The 20454-nt window shown below is 44.5% G+C and overlaps 1 pseudogene; it reads right to left on the bottom strand.

Annotated features, from left to right (window-relative positions):
* Positions 1-11857: 11857 nt before the first annotated feature.
* On the bottom strand, positions 11858-11977 carry LOC136637631 (5S ribosomal RNA; annotated as a pseudogene).
* Positions 11978-20454: the final 8477 nt, after the last annotated feature.

The raw sequence follows: 20454 nt of genomic DNA, 5'->3' as shown, positions 1-20454 counted from the left end.
CACAAAGCAAGGCCAGCCTTTTCTTTGCTGCTGCTGCTGCTGCATCAGATGTGAAACAGCAAGTAGTGGATGGAGCCCTTGTCCCACAGCTCACGCAAGAGGTTGAACAGTTGTCTAAGAACGGTTGCATCAGACCAGCACGGGCTCCAGCAAGTCTCTGGTGGAACAGAGGCTCATTGGAGACTGGGGGCTCCCTGAGGGCCGGATTGGGAGTCCTCGAGGGCAGCAAGTGGCCCCAGGGTCGGGGTTTGGGCAGCCTTGCCCTAGAAGCTGCTGCCAGATTTATAAATGCCAAGGGGTGTGGCTATAATGGTGACTGGGCAGCCTTACTCTCCACCCCAAATAGCAGGTTGTTAACCTTTGATGCACATAATCTATCTTGTCAGTTTCATGAACCACCAAAAATTGGGTCATGACCCACTACCAGAAATTCCAACTCTATCATGGCATGCCTAGGATTGAAGTTGAGAGTGGGACCTTATCCTTATTCAACTTCCTTAAGATATTGTGGCCCAAATCCTAACCAACTTTCCAGCGCTGACACAGCTGAGCCAGTGGGGCATGTATTGCATCCTGCAGTTGGGTGACACGGAGATCTCCTCAAGGTAAGGGAATGCATGTTTCCTTACCTCAGTCCTGCATTGCCCTTACTTCAGTGCTGGAAAGTTGGTTAGGATTGTGCCCTGTGTCTTTCTGGATGTTACTAATAAAGATATTACTATATTGTGACTTTTGAGGTTTTCTCTTTCCATTTCCAAACCATGTCTACAGCCCAATCCTAACTACCCGAAATAGCCACTGCTGTATCCAGCACAGGAAATGAAGTTGCTGCAGGATTCCCTGGGGTAAGGGTTAGAATTCATAAGCATAACCCTGAATACATGATGCTTAAAATTGCAGGGCAGAGCTTTTTCTCTAGGTGGCTTAATAGTCATAGCTATGATTTGCCTGATGTACTTCATTAGGAAGCAAAATTCAATGCCACATAGCAAATTCAATTTGGGGAAGTGCTGGGAAGAGGAAGGGTGGGGAAGTGTTGGGGGAAGACAAGGGGAAGGAGGAACTGGACAGGGGGGCAGTATCAGGCCCAGGAGATGGCGGAGAGGGCAGCAGAGTCTGCTGCCATATCCTCCCTGCCCAGGAAGCTTACATGGACTTCCTCAGTCCTGTGCCTGCTCAACAGCTGACACAGATCCAAGGAGACCTATTGCCACCGGCTGCATGCTACACGGGATAAGGGAGAAAACACTTTCTTACCCCATGGAAACTCTGGCAGCTGCCTCCGCGTCCATAGGATACAGAGGCAGCCATGTTGGCACCAGTGTTCCTCTGGGTGCTGGGGTGGATAGGATTGGGCTACCTGTCTTCTCCAGGCTAAACATACCAAGTTCTTTGAATGGTTCCTCACAGAACTTGGTTTCCAGCCCCTCCTCATCTTTCTTGTCCTCCCTATCTCAAATAGCAGAGTTTGGAAGGACCGTTTTCTTTGGACCTGACTGGATTTGCAAGGAAAGAAGGATGTACATACTACTAAACACATATTTTCCCCATTTGTGTGAGTGGAGAGCATGTGGGGGAATGAGGCAAAATCTCCTGCTACTCCACCCAACCTTACTGTACTAGTAAGTGTAAGAAATTTTCTGCCTAGTTCATGTCAGGTATTATAATAACACTGTAAACCTCCAATAGAACAGATCCAGCAGCTGCATTTTGGCTGCATCGGCATTGGAAAGTTGTTTAGGATGGGACTGTTAGCCAATGCAATGCCAGAGCCAACCTAAGGGAAGGAAAAAAAAAATGCTTAAAAGGCTTCTCTTTGACTTTCCAGTCTTAAGAAGCGACTTCAGAATATCAGAGCAGTTTTTGGATGCAAATATTGTCAGAGGGAGGGAAATCTAGCAATATAAAATGCTATTAATTAACAGACGGATGTCATGCTCCAAAGCATATGAAATTAATTTGTTTCATATATAAGCCCGTGGATTTGTGATAAGGGATGAGTGATTGGCAGAGAAGTTGCCAACATGAAGAACTCAAGCACAGTTATCAACAGAAGGCAGTGCACATGGCTGCTTGGCTGCAGAATTTTTGAGCTCTGGGGTAATATGGAAAATCTTCTGAGTTGATGTAGTCCACGCCACTCACCTACCCCCTCCTCCGCAGAGTGCAAGCCACTTGGCTAATACTGGTGACCCACTGCCAGTCAATGTAGATGGTACTGAGCCAGAAGGACCAGTGGTCTGACTTCATAGAAGTTAACTTCCTGTGTCCATCTGAGATGTGGTTGCAGTTCTACACAGACAAACACACGCATGCATGCATGCATACGCGCGCACACACACACACACACACACACACACACACAGAGAGAGAGAGAGAGAGAGAGAGAGAGAGAGAGAGAGAGAGAGAGGTGTTCCTTGTTGCAGCCCCCATTCCCCTTACTCCACCCAAGTGTTGAAAATGCACCCTTCTATACAATTGGGAAGATTCATCCTTCAGGATAAAACACAATTCCTTCCACTTCCACTATACACACACACACTACAGTAAGATACATGTACAGCAGTACCTCCCATTACACCAATTCCTTCAGCACGGTTTCATTCATGCTTTGAGGGCTCTGATGTACAACTGAATGCGGCCCAAACAAACGAACAAACACTAACCTTGCCTCCTTATCCTACTTCTTTGTTGTAAGGTTCTTTTTCCAAAAAAGAAAAGTTCAGGTCTTCCTGTTTTATTTAAAGGGACCACAGAAGGAAGAAGTGAGGTGATCAGGTAAGGAAGCAGATCACCAGTTTCTTCAGGGTTTGTTCAGGCACAGGCAGTAGTGATCCACTTCCGTAAACATTCAGCTCATTCCTTCGTTGTGCAATCCCTTTGAATGAAATATTAAGTTCTGCACTTCCCGTTTTGGCATAGAACTTCACAAAAAAGGAGCAAGGTAAGGAAGTGGATCTGCGCAATTCCATCCACAACAGGCTGGAGGGAGGTAGCAGCAAACTTGGGTTGAGGAGCATCCCACATTTCCCACTCCCCAGCCAGTTGATACGAGTCTCATCATCCGCTTCAGGGAGAGGCTGGCTTTGTGCTACAGCGTGTTTCATCCAGGGTGTTATTGACAACTGCTCTAGCCAATGACAGTCATGTGTTCTCAAAAGCATGGAGCCAATCCATGGCAGTGTCCTACCTCATCAGCAGTGATTTCTCCTTTAGCCCTGTTTCCTGCAATGTTATTCAGGTCAATATGTTGCCATAGTTTGAAACAATCCATTCACAGTTTGTTACAGGTCACGCTGAACATAATACCATTCAAAGGAAGGATATTTGTGATAGGTTAATTCTAATTTAGGAAGAAGAAGTCAAATTGATATGTATGATCAGTGCTAAGCTACAAGAAGGCTTCACTGTGTGCTAACACAGAGGAAGCAGACTTTGTCTGCCAATTCAATATTTTTTTCTCCAGACCAGTGGCCCCCAAACTTGCTGGGATCCCTGCAGCCTCTTCTTCCTGGCTCAGCTGGATGCTGTCATCTTGGATCACACAAGATCACATCTGGGATCGCACAGTTCAAGATGGCAGTACCCAAATCTCATGAGATTACATGTGATCCAAGATGGTAAACCTACTGGGAGAATGGGGAGATCCAGTAGGAGGGGCTAGTAGGGACATCCTGCAGTACCTCTGTGAATGCTCCATAGTGCCCTAAGACTCCACAGTGCATAGTTTGGGAACCACTGCCCTAAATCAGGGATCTCAAAACCCTGGCCCAGGGGCCAGATGTGATCTGCAACATGAAATGAGTTTGACACCCCTGCTCACCATGCAAGATATGTAATGTGACCCTCTGGCCTAAAAGTTTAGAGACTCCTGCCCTAAACCATGATTCTATCTTGTTGGGAATTAAAGCCTGACAATTGGTTCTTTCTTTCTTTCTTTCTTTCTTTCTTTCACTCACTCACTCACTCACTCACTCACTCACTCACTCACTCACTCACTCACTCACAAAGCATGGTTATATCGAAGTGTATGTGACACTTTATTTTAAGCTAGATCTGTCAAAAGGATATATTTTAAAGGGAAAATCTTACAATAATTCTGATGTCACACAAGCAGGGTAAATGTGCTTGCCTCCACATGTTCTTGCTGTGATTCTTCTATAGAGAGGTCATGTGAGTCAGGAAAACTAATTAGCAAGAGGCTATTACAGGTTACTGCAAAAATAAGTTTACTTTAATCTCCGGCAAAGGCTTAGTATATAGTTGCAGAGCTCAGGGATCAGCATAAAAAATTATAGTGAATAAAATGATTGAAAAGAAGGCTTATTTTCCAACTCTGCCTGTCTAGTGGTTTCAGCTAATTGGTGTGATGATAAACATTATTAGTCATATTGTCCTTATTGTATCACTGCTCATTGCTCCAGCCTCCATTATATCTGAAGATTAATGCAAAAGTAGCTAATTGCAGATTGTGAAAGACAGTCATTCATCATGGGTGATCTCACCTAAATATACCAGCAAAGTGGAGTTAACACTGTAACCACGTCATCAGAAATTTATTATCAGAGCTTGCAAATTGCTTGATGGTTCTTCTCATTTCAAAAGATTAAAGCTATTAAATACCTTCCCGAAAGGTGAAAGGTTTGATCAGATTGGATGGGCCCACAGAAGCAATTTTGAAAGGGTACTCTTTCCCATAATTGAAGAAAACCAAAGACAAAAATTGTACATGCCATTTATCTGCGACACCTTGACAAATCACACACACACAAAAACTGGGTCATCTCCTTTGGTTGATTTAAAATGGTGTTTACAATTGTTTTGTAATAATTGTAACATGTATTTGTAACATGTTACAATCATAACAAGGATATATTTATAACAAGGCTATATATTATGATTAATCACTGGCTGGGGATTAATCAAGGGCCCATGCCCATCAGAAGTCCCATCCAGTTAGGCCAACCCCCTGCTCCCTTCAGAACCCCTTGGCTGCCTTTCCCTTTTGCTGATGCCTCGGCCTGTAAGCTTAGGGGGGGCTGGGCGTTGCAGCACTTTGCCCCAAGGTCTGTAGCAATCTGGTACCAGTACACACACTCTCTCTCTCTCTTGTGTGTGTGTGTGTGTGTGTGTGTGTGTGTGTGTGTGTGTGTGTGTGTGTGTGTATTTAATTCAGGTTCATTTGGAAAAAATATGCAAATCCTATTTCAGGATTTCTTGGAAACAGGTTGGTTCATTTTGGACCCATTCCAAAGTGAACGTGTGAGCAAGAATTCGTTCATTTCAACAAAGTGCTTTCTGCCAGAAAATAAATGCTATTTATTTTTCTGTCACAACATCAGATCTGAAACCTGGTGTGGGGAGAAAGGAGGAGGGGTTCACAAGGACTGATGATAAGTGAACCAGTGCACCCTCTGCTAGCAGTTGTGCAGTCCCAGCACTGCTGTGCAAAGTTGGATTGGTGGCTTGGGTTCAAAAGGTAGAGGGTTGTGGGTTGTAGTGCAGATAGAAGATAGAGCTCTGCCCTCAGGATAGCACAAAACAAGTGCTAGGATGAAAGAACACAAGAAAGCCAAACTGCAGGGTGCAGCAACCTCAGAAACATTTGGGAAAACTCCAAGATTTTGACTTGAAACCAAGATCAGCAGACCCGGTGTCACAAAGGACACATTGTGGATGACAAACACCCATCGTTTGGGCCTTCTCCTTAGTGATATACAGAGGAAAGCAGCCACCTTCAATCAAGTGCTGTATATTTCATAAGTCTGGAGCCATGGTGGTGTCATGAACAAGGATTTCTCATTGTGACACCCAGTTGCATTTTGCATTACTATTAGCAACAAGAGCTTTGACCTGTCAGATCAAAGGAACTGAGGCATATGAAAGAGTCAGGTTTACTGAGCGCTGAATTGTTTACATAGCGCTCGTGTTCCTTGTCAGTTTGTATTCTGCCTTGTCATTTCAGCAAAGGAATGGATGGAATAAGTTTTCTTTTGCCTTATGCATTATGAACCAAAGTTCGCTCTGATGTTGTATATTATGTACACTGCAGAGGGTTTCAGAACAGCTGCATGTGGTAGAAAACCAAGGCATATTTTGATCTTTTGATACAAATACTAACCAAGGCATGCTGAGGAATTCATTCATCATTAACACACTGAAGCAAAATTAACATAGATGCCTTGGGCATGCAAGCTCATCCGAAGAGTGACAATGACTGCAATCTGGTGGCACTCAGAGACATTGTTTGTGTCATGTTCGAGAGAGAAAGCAATTGACCAACTACTTGCACTAGTATCATCCTGCAGAGGAGAAGTGCCAGTGCAAATATGAAGTCAATCTACCCCTTAGGCTGCAGACTTTAAGCTGTTTTCTGCGCAGCAAGCACTCCCATTGACCTCAATGACTCTGCCTTGAAATGTGCGGTTAGAGAATTGGAGCCTAATGACCTGACCCTTTAAGCCACTTGCATTAGAGAACCCAGCGGGAACCTCACTATCCATGCAACAGTTCCTTTGGGCACTGCTCTACTACAGTGTCTCCCAAAGCTCATTGTGACACTCATTTGCTGAGGGGAGAAAGGGAAAGCAAAGTGCTCCATGGGACATCCAGTTGGCCTGTTGGTATCACAGGAGCCATTGAAGTCCAGGTTGCATGAGACATTTGGGAGCTTGTGGCTGTCACTCCAAATAGCATCCCATGGGGCACAAGGGACACAGTCGACCTGGAAGAGATTCTCCTGAACAAACCCAGTTCAAATGAGGGAAGTACAGAAATGGACAACAGTGGGTCAGATCTGTGTCTCATGCTTTATTTAAACCTTTTTGGTTATTAACAGTTTTACATGTTCATCTAAAAGCCCACAAAGCATATCCATTATAAAAAAGCAATGCTGAGCAGTCTTTGCAGATGCTTGTCTCTATTTTTAACAGGAAACAACAATGATTACAAACGGAACTTGCCTGCATGATTCTGCAGCTTGTTTATCAAAGAAAATGACATTCAGTATCATCCAACAACTGTGTAGCAGGAGTAAGTGTAATTATTTGGCACTCTCTCTCCCCCCCAACAGATGTTGTCGGTTAACCCTTGCAAGCTGACACATGCTTTTAAGTGAGCATCAGAGAGCTATATTGCTGTGGTTTGCCTCTCACTCTGCTACTCTGAATAGCAGAAAAATCTGTTTCCAGATTTGTCAGCTAAGGCAGGAGCCACACACTGCCGCATTGTAGGAGCGCCTGTCAGAGATGCCAAGGCCTACTGTGGTGGACAAAACAGGTGTTAAGAAAGTCTCTCTCTCTCTCTCTCTCTCTCTCTCTGCCATGTCCCCACAACTCAACTCCATTCTCAGAAATCCTGTGGAGGTCAAAAACAGTGGATAATAAAATCTGTGGTCTGATATGTTTCCTGAGGTGCGGGGAGGGCTCAGGACCAGAAGTGTCTGCCAAAAGATTCCAGTTGTGTCCCAGAAGTTCTCTGTGGATCCTCCAGCTGTGGGTTCGGAACCTGTAGTGAGTCAAATCCACAAGTTCTGAATCTGTGGATAAGGAGGACCCACCGTACGTTCCAAAAATGTATACAAGGTATATAATTTCTAAAAGGAGCATTAAGAAAAGTTTTCTTATGTTTTCTACTTTGTCAAATGTTTTCCAATTTGCGATTGAAACCAAATCTAAATCCAAATCTGTTTTGTAATTTAACAAAATGCTTGCTTTGTCCATCTACCAAAACTTTAATTAAAAAAAACAAAAACAAATGAAAGCTAAATCATGAACAAAGTAGTACTTTCTTTTTGAGTGGGAAGGATCTGGTTTGGAGTTATGATAAAATAGATAAAAGGTGGTTTATGTTACAAAGAATTGCCAAATATTAAGAGAACCTCCTATCTTTCTAAAAAAAAAAAAACTTCTTATCTCAATAAACCCATCAACATGTTAAAAAAAAAAAAGCCAAACGTGAAGCGCTTTTTCAGGATTCACAGCTGAATAAGAGCTGCTGGATCATAAAGCTGCACAACTGATGGTTCTTTTTTGGCACTCACTACATTTTGTTTGTCCAGAGAGTGCCAGAAACAATTTGCATTTCCATGAGAATAAAAGCTGTCTCACTTTAGCAGCTCAAGCAGTAGAAAGCTATTCCCATGGCAACATGTAGAAGGCCACTTGTTAAAGTCATATTCATATTGGTTTGATGACCTTCAGCACTGCTATTTTTCATAAGGATATTGATCTGTCCTATGAAAAATCTAAGTATAAAGGTCTACATGAGTTTTCTTTTTCAAAGAACTTGAGACATTTATGAAAGATGTTGTCATCCTCAATGTGATGTCTTCTGGGCCCAGTTTCCACCTTCACCTTGACATCATGTGTGTGTGTTTTCTCTGATGTTTCTCTGAAGTATCAAAAATGGGTGCAACGAAGGGAATATATATATTTTTCCTTTTCTACACCCATTTATGATACAGATATATATTCCTCTTTGGAAAGAATCTGCATATTGGAGATTCAGAATCTGCAGATTGCAGATGGAGATAGAGAAGCTGCCTTGCTCCAAGGCCAGCTATTGGTCTGTCCAATGCCATGGTCCAGTTCAGTTGATACATTCATCAGCCCCCAGCTCTGTTCTGGGTGCAGTGCAGGCCAGCTGGCCTGCATGCTTCAGGGCATGTTAGGATTGGGCTGTAAATACTATTTTTAAATACTGATTTTTTGGTGGTGGGATGACACACCAAAGTCTCTACCCTTATGGATATCAGCATTCCAAAGACTGCCCTCACCCAGTTCACCAAAATTCTTTACGAGATATTACAGAGATTGACCCCAAAATGTTATACAGTGTTGTATAACTGACATATAACCAGTCCTCAACATTTAAGAAGTTGCCTTAAACCACATCAATTTAATGGTAGAACAGCACTGGTGTGCCAGTTAATTTCAAAATGTTTCACTGGGCAATCCTCCACAGCCTTCCAAGGACCCAAGAGTTCCCTGGAAAATAGCTTGAAAACCAATAGTCCAGCATATTTGAGAGGATCTGGCAACTGTCATGCAACAGTATTTTTTATCAGCTAATATTTGCTAGTTGACATGATGTAATAGTATTTTTAGCATTTTATAGGTACCATTTTTGTACAGTTGCAAGAGATCATTTCCTATTACAATTTAAATATGTGCTTGCTTTTTTGTTGTTTTTTCTCTTCTCTTCAGGCAAGATAGATACAGAAAAAGATTGATTGATTGACTGATTGATTGATTGATTGACACAGGGCACAATCCTAACCCCTTATGTCACTGCTTTCCAGCACTTGCATAGCAGTGCCAATGGGACATGTGCTGCATCCTGCAGTTGGGTGTCACTCATGGAGGCCATTTGTTCCCTTACATCGGACCTGCATTGCCCTTATGTCAGTGCTTTCCAGCACTGACATAAGGGTTTAGGATTGTGCCCATAGGCTTTTCCACTGAGTTTGTCTCTCTTCCTGAGCAGATGGCATGCCAGAGGAACTACAGCGTCTAAGCAAAAGAGGGAAGGTCACCATAGCTCACATTCTGGGACATTTGATATGCTAGTGACACCAAGATTGTAACCTGAATTATAGTGTTTAAATAAACCCAGTTGCATAATGTCTACCATGCCACATTTATAGAGATATCACATGTATCTATATCTCCAAGTCATGACGAATTACTGGAATTTGGGAAACTATTCCAACTCATTTGCTCTGTTGTAAGTTGATCTGCTGTTGCTGGAAGTTTTTGAAACAGAGAGCAGCACATTAAGAGGTCAACAGGAAATTATACAAGGTCGCTTGAAAGACTTTGGGTCAGCTATGATGAATGCCACAGGGAGAGCCAAAATCAAATGCAATTATGGCAAACAATAATCTGAAAGCAAGAGGTTGATTGCTACCAATTTTAAGCACTGCCGTTTCAGCAGGACGGCAGACCAAGGATTCAGTTAGAATTCACTGAAACCTGTTATCAGTGAGGTGAGCTTTAAATTGGAAAGCAATAACTTGTTTCCAAATGTTCTAGACTCTCTAGGACCTAGAGTTTTATTGTACAGAAATAAAAGATATGAACCTGTTCTGTTTCAGACAAACATCTAATGCGTTGTGCATGGCTTGACTCTTAATATAACTGTTATAAATGAAATATAAAAGTACTATTGTATGGGTGTCTAAAATTAGGGTGTGTTTTATCATTTACATCAAGTTATCATAGCAATCTATTGAACTAAAGCAGAGAGACTGGTACAGAATTACTGATGCCCAAGCAGCCTTGTAGACTAAAAGGAATGTGTGCACACATTTTAGTTTTCATCCAGGATCCAAATGAACTTCATACACACAGATGATGATGCACATTGCCAGCTGTGACCCTCTGTTGTGTGCATTATATCAGAACAATTGTATAAGAACTAATAAGCATGGATAAAACATTCAAGCACCTTGAAGGAAGGAGAACATGGAGATGGAAGAACACTGGCAGCTCAACATGTGAACTTGGAAATAAACAGTCCAATCCTAGTCCAAGATGGGCTGCCGAGAAGAGATTGGATATGACAGCGGAAGACAGTGTGCCATTGGCAGCCATTCTGCAAATGCTGCCTCAAGAGGTGGTAGCACTGCAGCATCCCTGCAGATTCCACCACACCTGGTAAGTCAGCAGTAGGGGGAGGAGGTAGAGAGGGAGGGAGTGGGAGGACTAGGGACATAATTGGGAGGAGGGGGGAGGACGTATGTCCAAGTGGCCCCTTAGGTCTTACCCAGAGGTATGTAAAAATGTTTTTTACTTACCTCCTGTTTGTCCTCAGATTGCCCCCCCCGCGCTGGATGCAGTACATGCCTTATGTGTGCTGCATCATCATGTGCAGTACATGTGGCTGCATCATCACTGCTGGCAGAGGATAGGATGGCGGCCTGAGTCACTTACCCACAATGCAGCTGTGCCACCAGAGCACAAGCTGCATCCTGTGAGGGGGCAGCCTCCGAGGTCTCTTCCGCTTAAGGGAACATTTGCTCCCTTGCCTAGGATTAAGCCCTCACTGCCCTGCTGGGTCTACTTGGACCTGCACCGGTAATTTTGCTGGTGCAAATCTGACTGGACCCTGGAAGGCAGATTGAGGCCAGGAAGGGCGATAGTGTATTGGCAGTGCTGCTCTCCCTGATACTGCCCCCTTCTTGGCCTTGATATTCCTCAATCTGCACTGGTCTCCACACTGCCCCATTGCTTACCCTAGCAGGACTAATAGCAATTTCAGTTAGGACAATATATAGAGAGAAAACGGAACCTAGAACACTATCTACAGCACCACTGTTCTCATCCAGGTCACCTACCCACTCACATCATCTTTAGACAGAACATAAAGGCATTAGGAAAGCAATTATGAACCTGCTACCTTAATGTCCTTACACCCGAATCCTATCCACTCCCCCCCAATGCAGCACCATTGGGGTGCGTGCTGCATCCTGCAGAGAAGGGGGTGGAGTCTCAGAGGTCTCCTCCAGCTAAGGGAATATTTGTTCCCTTGCTGGGGGTAAGCCTCTGCTACTATGATGAGACTACCTGGACCTTTGCCAGTGATTTAGCTGGCACAAGTCTGAGTGGTCTCAGGAAGATGGATTGAGGTCAGGAAGGGGGATAGGATATCAATGGAGCTGTTGCTGCTGATACTGTTCCCTTACCAGCCTTGACATACTCTCTCCCTGCCCTGGTCTCTGCCCCATACCTCCTCCTCCTTGCCCCATTCTGCCCACTGGCTCAGTGGCTTTTCAGGTGGGCTCTGGTGTGTGGCCATGCGCTACCTGCAGCAATGACCTGGTTGGCAACCTTCAGTCTCAAAAGACTATGGTATAAGCCTACAGCACCTGGTATTCGCAGGTGGTCTCCCATCCAAGTACTAACCAGACCTGACCTTGCTTAGCTTCCGAGATCAGATGAGATCAGGCATGTGCAGGGTAACAGTTGCTGAATGGCAAGTTAAGCTTTGCAACTGCCATGAAGCATGCTATGCCACTGGAATACAAGTTGCGTCGGCACAGGATTGGGTCATTAATTCCTAGGTGATAACAACTGTTGAACAGCCAATAGATGACTTCACCTATTCTTGCAGTGTCAGACAAAGAACCGATGGTTTCTACGAATTAGCCCAGATATCTTGATGAGTATAATACACAAGGCATATGTGCTAACACAGAGAAATGAAAGTGAGCAGTAATTTAAAAAGTAAACCTTATTCCAAGTTATGTCTCTCAGTCATCCACAGAGATTTGAATTCCCCTTGATATATATTCACATTCACCCTTAACAGATAGTTTTAATGCAGAGTTTGAGTGGCATCTTAATTTCTTTTTGCAATGTTCACTGATGTACAGAAAAACTGAAATGAAGATTTTATGTGATCATTAGTATCTCATTTTATAATTAGAGTGCAGGAGTAAGATTGCAAAAAAAAAAACCTAAACTAACCTGCATTGGAATGCCAAAAATTTTCTCTGCAGAGATCATTTTAACATTTGATTGCAGAATCAATGGGCTATATTTTTAAAACCCAGCTCCACATCAGATTTTGGAGGGTACTTTTCCTTTGGAAGCTCCTGGAAGAAAAAAGGAGAGAGAAAGAAGAAATTTGTGCTTTTACCATCCTTCTAAATGGGCTTTTGCCACTACTTCTGCGTGCCAATTACATTATTATGCCTATTCTAGAGCATATGGACTGTGAGTATAAGTTAGAATCAATGGAGTACCTAGTTAAAAAGACTACTGAATTCACTTCAGCCATGCATTCACTCCAGTGATGCTGTTACTGACATTGTGTGAAACTAAAGTATTGTATGGAATGCCTAGATATTCTATAGCATGCCAAAAACTTCAAGACAATGTATAAAATAAAATCATCTGTGCTCAATTCCTAGGTATTCTGTAGGTTACTGAGTTCATTCCTGGCATTCTGTGAAACTAAGGTATTGTGTAGAATACTTTGCCAAAAACATGGTAGACAGTCTATAGAATACCTAAGCATTGTATTAAAATCTCTAGGTAACATATATGAGGGCGGGACAAGATAAGCTGATTTCACACTGTGCCCCAAAGGGCTGCATACTCTATAGAATATCTAGGCTTTCTGTTAAAATCCCTAGGTAACATAGATCAGACTGAAACACGTTTGTTTTGCACTTTACTGAAAACATGCTAGGCTCTGTATAAAATACCTAGGCATTCTCTTAAAATCCCTAGGTATACAAGGTCAGAATGAAACAAGCTTATTTCAAATTTTGCCAAAATATGGTAGGCATTCTATCCAATACCTGGGCATTATATACAATACCCTAGCGCAGTGGTTCCCAAAGTATGAGCTGTGAAAAACTGCCAGAGGAGCTGCAGGATCCTCATGAAAAACCCACCACCCTATATCAGATAGGATTAACATAAGAACATAAGAACAGCCCCACTGGATCAGGCCATAGGCCCATCTAGTCCAGCTTCCTGTTTCTCACAGTGGCCCCACCAAATGCCCCAGGGAGCACACCAGATAACAAGAGACCTCATCCTGGTGCCCTCCCTTGCATATGACAGAGTCCATTTCTAAAATCAGGAGGTTGCACATACACATCATGGCCTGTAACCCGTAAAGGACGTTTCCTCCAGAAACTTGTCCAATCCCCTTTTAAAGGCATCCAGGCCAGACGCCATCACCACATCCTGTGGCAAGGAGTTCCACAGACCAACCACACGCTGAGTAAAGAAATATTTTATTTTGTCTGTCCTAACTCTCCCAACACTCAATTTTAGTGGATGTCCCCTGGTTCTGGTGTTATGTGAGAGAGTAAAGAGCATCTCTCGAACCACTTTATCCTTCCCATGCATAATTTTCTAGCCCTAATGGGGAGCTGTGGCCAACAGCCCAGTAGGTCAAGGGAGTCACCAGTCAAAAAAATTTGGAAACCACTGCACTAGTTTCACACAATGCCAATAACAACACTGCTGCTTGTGAGTTGGAGAAACAGGCTCACACTTCTCAAGTCATATAGAGTGAAGTGGTTGCTTTGTTCAAGCACCCCATCCACAAATCCCATCCACATTATTCCCTACTCATTTTGGATGGGGAAGAAGCTGACTAACAGCCCAATCCTGAGCTGCCCGGGGCACCCAGGCTTGGCGGCACCGAGAAGGGCTGCCGCTGGAACCTACGTCTCCTGAGCTACCGCAGGAGGTGCCTCAGGAGAAGGGTCTTTCGCCCCCTTCCACCAAGTAAGGTAAGCAGCCCCACAATAGGGCTACTCAATTTACCGCCGACCTTTTGGTTGCCGACTTTTTGGCCGTGCAGCCCTACACGAGTGCCCTGGATCCTGAGGAGCTCCGTGGACCCGCCTCCCATCCCTCCCCCAGGCACGCCTCCAGCCCACCCCCCTCCCCACGTCACACCTCCCCATCACGCCTCCCGCCCGCCCTCTCTCAGCCCCCGCCGGCCTCCCCCCTCCCTGAAACATCTCCTCCCTGTCCCTATCTACCGTTCTGCAGCTCGGCGGTCTCCCACAGAAGCCGAGTGACTGCCCCACGCTAGCCTAGCACTGGCCGGTGCTGGGCTAGCACCAGTGGGAGCCTGGCAGTGAGGCTGGCAAAAGATTGGGCGCTAAGGCTGCAGTCCTAATCACACTTTACTGAGAGTAAGCCCCATTAAACAAAATAGGACTTACGTCTGAGTAGGCCTGGTTAGGCTTGTGCCCTAGGTCTTCAGGCAATTATATATTTGCATGCTGCAGCTGATTCACACTAGATGTGATTTGCAGGGTACTGAAGAGATATCTCCACATGAGCACATGTATTAAACAGGAGCTAAGATGCAAGTCATCCATTTATTTATTTATGTATTTATTTATTTAAGATATTTTTAGCCTACTTGGCAATCTGTAAACATGTTTCCAAAGTAACAGAAGAAAAACAACAACTAAACAACAAATAATTACAGGCAATATTATTATAAGAAACAGTAGATTAAAATAGCTAAAAGTAGGATAGGAGCCACACTTAAAAGCAGTGGAATCAAGTCACACAGGGCCCAATCCTCTCCAATTTTGCAGTGCTGATGCAGCCATGCCAATGAGGCATGCACTAATCCTGCAGGGGGAGGGCAATCACAGAGGCCTCCTCAAGGTAAGGGAACATTTATTCCCTTACCTTGGGGCTGCATTGCAGCTGCATCGGTGCTGGAAAGTTGGATAGGGTTGGGCCCTCAGTTCCAAAACTTTCTACGCACTGTCCTCAAACCAGCTCAGAAGCCTTGATTGAATAAAAAGGACTTGAGCTGGAACTTGAAACTTCAGAATGAAGGAGGCTCTCCTTGGGGAGAGCATTCTGTAAGTGAGCACCACCATCTAGAAGACCCTTGCTGCAGTTAGCACTTCTGAAGACTGGACATGGAAAAGAGTTTTTTATGCTAACAGGGTGTGTCTACAGATGGGATGTGGTGGAATGCATGCTGGGAGTCCATGACCAGACAAGAGCCCACAGCTGTGCCCAGGCAACCTGCAAAGCGGCTGCTGCTTTGTTCCAACACCAGGTAAGTCAGTTGCGGGGGGACAACAACTGCAGCAGACAAGCTTTGTCCTCCACTACTACTCTGTAGCTGTGCAGGGTAGTTACTCTGCTACCCTGGAAATCCTGACCTGGAGCTGCATTGGAGACCAGGGCACTTGGTCCCTGTCCAGAACCACCCCCATTCCTCCCCCTCCCCACCCATTCTTTCCACCGTCCTTCCATGCCAGCTTACCTGTGTTCCTATGGGTAGCTGGCTGTGGCAGCAGACCACCAACACCACTACCATTTGCATTGGTGCTTCCAAAATGGCCACGGGGGGGGCGGGTTCTGCATGTGCCATCATAAATATATATATAATAATAATAATATACAGTATTTATATACCGCCTTTCTTGGTCTTTATTCAAGACTTTATTCAAGGCGGTTTACACAGGCAGGCTTATTAAATCCACGCAGGGATTTTTACAAATTGAAAGAAGGTTCTCTCTTTCAAGAACCACCACATTCAAGATGTTACACTCCGATCTGGTTTTAACATTCTGGCCTCCATCCTCCCACGCTCCGAGCAGATGGAACAGCTCAGCTGCAGCTTGCCGGCTGCTTCAAGGTCGCACGGTGCCGGTGGCCTCAAACTGGCGACCTTGTGGATGTTAATCTTCAGGCAAATGGAGGCTCTACCCTCTAGACCAGACCTCCTGCCCTGTATAAAACCACATACAAGAGTGTATGCCAATAAAGGTATCTATCTATCTATCTATCTATCTATCTATCTATCTATCTATCTATCTATCTATCTATCTATCTATCTATCTATCTATCTATCTATCACATACAACAGCAGAACCTCTATTCGGCTGTCATAAAACTTAATTAGGATTGGGCTGTAAAATATTGTCTGTACTCAGCAATATCCACTGCAGGGATAACTTTATTCACTGTGGCAAAAATACATCTTTGTTAACTTTTTAGAGACAATTGTTAATGCAAGTATTGAGCTTGAAAGGGTAAGAGAATAGTTGTCTATCCTCTCCATCAGCATCTAGGACTCTATGCAGTCTTTGTCCTCTAACCTGACCTTAACCACAGTATTTTTATGTGAAAATCTTTGGAGAAATAAGGCTTTCATTAAAGTTCACATTAATTTGTGCTTATGGGGGAGAAATAAAACCAAAAGCAACTTCAAGATTAACTAAAATGTCAGTCCTGTCTTTGAGTTATGCTATTGCAAGAAAATTAGGACATTGTTATGATTATGTAACTTTAACATGGGCTGAAATCCTATACACAATTTCCTGGGAGTAAGCCTCATTAAACAAAATAGAACTTACTTCTAAGTAAACATGTATAGGCTTGTCTGCCCAATCCTATGGGCATGATATGCTGGTGTCCCAGCCTTTCCTCCATTCTGAAGCTCTCTATCAATAGCGTGGCAGCCAGGAAGCCCCATACTGCCCGTGGTAGGCTGCAGTCACCTGTGGGAGGAGGTAAGGTGTCAGCAGAGGGGTGGATTGCGGTGGGATTTGGGATCTTGGCAGCACCCATGCACACTGAGATCCTATTGACCTTTCCCTGCCCAAAGTCACCCTCTGAGGCCACAATCCTAACCAATTTTCCAGCACTGACATAAGGGCAATGCAATTCTGAGGTAAGGGAACAAACATTGCCTTACCTTGAGGAGCCCTCCATGATGGCCTCCCAACTGCTGGATGCAGCACATGCCCCACTGGCACAGCTATGCCAGTGCTAGAAAGTTGGTTAGGATTGCGCCCTGAATATCTTTGATGTACGCCAGCTAAATAGCTCATGTAGGTCCAAGGAGACACTTTAGAGGCCAGATGGCCTACAGGGAGTCTTTCCTGGACTGCCTGGTCGCCACCCCTCCCCACAGCATGCAGTGCATGCTCTTTCAGCGGTGCTGAATGGTTTGGGCTAGCCAGGGATGAGATTAGGGATGCAATCCTAACTTCCGCTGGAACAGAGAAGCTAAGAGGCTTGCACTGTATCCAGCACAGGATAGGTGCCCAAAGTGGCTCAGCCAGAGGTAAGGGAAAACTTTCCCCCTTACCTCCAGGTAAGCCACGTTGGCCCCAATGGGTCTCCTTGGACTTGCGCCACTTCCTGTGGTAGCACAAGTCCAAGGAGAGTGGAGCGGCTTAAAGCTGCTCGGGGAACGGGGTGGGGATCCAGCATAACTGCCAGGTCCCAGCCCCTCCTCCCGCTCCCCTCTTCGCCCCCTCCCACTCCCCCATCCGCCTCCTCCCGCTTCCTCCCGCCGCCTCCCTGTCCAAGGCTCGCCCCGCAAGCCACCATGGAGGCTGGATTCAGTGTCCATGTGCCAGAGCACCTCCGTGTGCTGGGATGGCTTGCTTGTGAGGAGGCGCAAATGTGCTCTACAGCATGTTTGCAACCCTCCAAGGCTGGTGCAAGGGACTTACCCAAGCTTAATGTGCAGTTAGGCTTGCGCTGCATGCTGTCTGCTATCATTACAAGTCTTATACAGTCATAGCTGAATCAGCAGAAGTGCAAGGAAATTGATGATTCTGAATGCACTGGGTGGGGTGGGGAAAGAGACCCTCACATAGGGCAAAGTCCTTCTTCTCCCATTAGCATAAAGATGTAACAAGAGTTGTCATGATGAAATGCACACCTCTTGACCCAGTGGGGTCCAAGGTGCTTGTCCCCCATTCTGCTCCCCCCACAGTGAAACAGCATGTGCAACATTCACTAATTACACAGGCCTACAAAACTGAGGGTCAGAAGAGTTTTTCCCAAACTTTATGGTGGTTTGATATGAATTTGGGGTGCTGATTCCAAAAATGGCATCCGTTTTGCCCTGTCACGTCTAGTTTTGGAGACACAGCATAGCCTCTTTAGTGAATGGTTCAAGCAGCTTCCTCGTGAAGAAGCCATGGTGTAGGCTTCCTCATGAGGAAGTTGCTTGAACCATACACTAAAGAGGCTATGCCGTGTCTCCAAAACTAGACGCGATAGGGCAAAACAGATGCCATTTTTTGGAATCAGCACCCCAAATATACTCAGGAATTGGTATAACGTTTAAGGAAGCAAAATGTGTGTTGGCCTTTGTTATACCAGCCCATCATTTCAGCAACCCATCTTGGGTTGGACCCTCTGTAATAAACATTGCTTGTTATTTGTAGACAGTAGAGATCGAGAGCAATCTTTCCACTTTGCAATTGCAGCAATAATTTGCTTTTTCTGCTTGAACTAGTTAAAGACTTGTATTCACCTACACAAAGCCTGTTTCTCAGGAACATTCCCAATAGCATTTTTTAAACCGCAGAAAGATTTTTTTAAAACCCCTAAAACAAGCAAAGAAAGCCCTTACCTCACCCGAAGATAAGTGATCAGCCTGTGGCTGGATAAAATGTATTTGCTGGGATAAACATTCCTCCTGGGACCTTATTACTTTTTGTGCAGCGATGACAGGCTTCCCTTCCAGAACAGAAACTTGTGTCCAGTTAATCAATATGGATTCTGATAAATCCAAAGAAAGGGGGGAATGAGAACAATTTCAAAGTAACAAGCATCTGCAAAGAAAGTATTAGGCTACTTCAGTCAGTCCCCTTTTCAACTGTGTTATAACTGCTGAATCCTAAAACTATCAAAGATTTCATGTACCATCTCACACTGGCACCTCCAGTGTTCTTGCATGCTTTGAAAATATAACGTAGATAGAGAATATATCTATGTGAAAAGGAATAAAAATAAATACATTATTTTGGAAAAAAAATTAGAATTTTTTATCTGGTGGAAATATATGTAGCAAGTACTAAATTTTGAAATGACTTCAGGTTGTCTTTTAATCCTTAGATATAATTTTATAATCTGTGAGCCCCCAAATTGTTCACACTTAAGGCTCCAGTTAGAACATAACGCTATTGGCACAGATGATGGAGCCAGGCTTAATCTAACAACATAGGGTACATACGTATTAAGATTGGTGTTGAATTTCAGATTATCTGGTTCAGTTATGTTTTGGGTACCTGGTGCTTGAAGGAGCCTGAAGGTTTCCTGGCACCGTTACCCTTCTTGGCTGGCCTTCATAAGGCCTACTTATCAGTCTAATGAAGATATTTCAAGGCTTCATGCACATACAAATGAATGTTTGACACTGGGCCACACAATTGTGCATATCATTAGGTTTCACTGGCATCACAAGGCTGAAGTTGTTGGCAGAAGCACCAAGATAAATATTTGGGCTGAGAGCATTAATGAAAGCATCTAATAATGGATGAGAAGACTTCTAGGGGGAAAAGCATCAAGATTAAAATGTTCACGCAGTGATAGGCCCACAACTAAGAGTACAGGAAAAAACCGATGGCCCATTCCTATTCAGGGTGTGTGCTGGCAGACTATGTATTCCGCAGATGTGTGTAAAGTGCTTTGTGACAGTTTTAGTAATGGACATGTTGGCAGTAAGGCTGGGGACTTCCTGTGCACTCCATCAGCCATTGGGGTGCCCACCAGACCAGATACATCCAGCACAGGAGAAGGGGAAGGGAGGAGGAAGAGATGGAGGTGGGGTAGGCAGTTCAAGCCCAGAAGGGAGGTGGGACTGATGATACCAGTGCATGCCATACCCTAACTTCTTGGACTCAATCCGCCTGCATGAATCAACTCAGACTTGCGATATCACTGGCACAGGTCTGAGTTGACCCATAATGGCTGCTGGCTTCAAGTCGCTCCGTTCTTCCCGGGAATGGGGGTTGGGATCCGGCATTCACCCCTGTTATCAGGGTGAGAGTCACTTTTTCAAGCAGGTGCTCCTCTTTTATTTAGCAGGAGGAGAGTAACTGGCCCTCCTCACCCCAGCAGTGTCTTTTCTAGTGGCTGTCTGCTGGTGTTTTGCATCTTTTAGATTGTGAGCCCTTTTGGGACAGGGAGCCATTTAGTT

This window comes from Tiliqua scincoides, chromosome 1, assembly GCF_035046505.1.
Source record: "Tiliqua scincoides isolate rTilSci1 chromosome 1, rTilSci1.hap2, whole genome shotgun sequence".
In the NCBI taxonomy this organism is placed as follows: Eukaryota; Metazoa; Chordata; class Lepidosauria; order Squamata; family Scincidae; genus Tiliqua; species Tiliqua scincoides.
The sequence above is the reverse complement of the archived record's forward strand: the minus strand, read 5'-3'. Positions and strand labels throughout refer to the sequence as shown.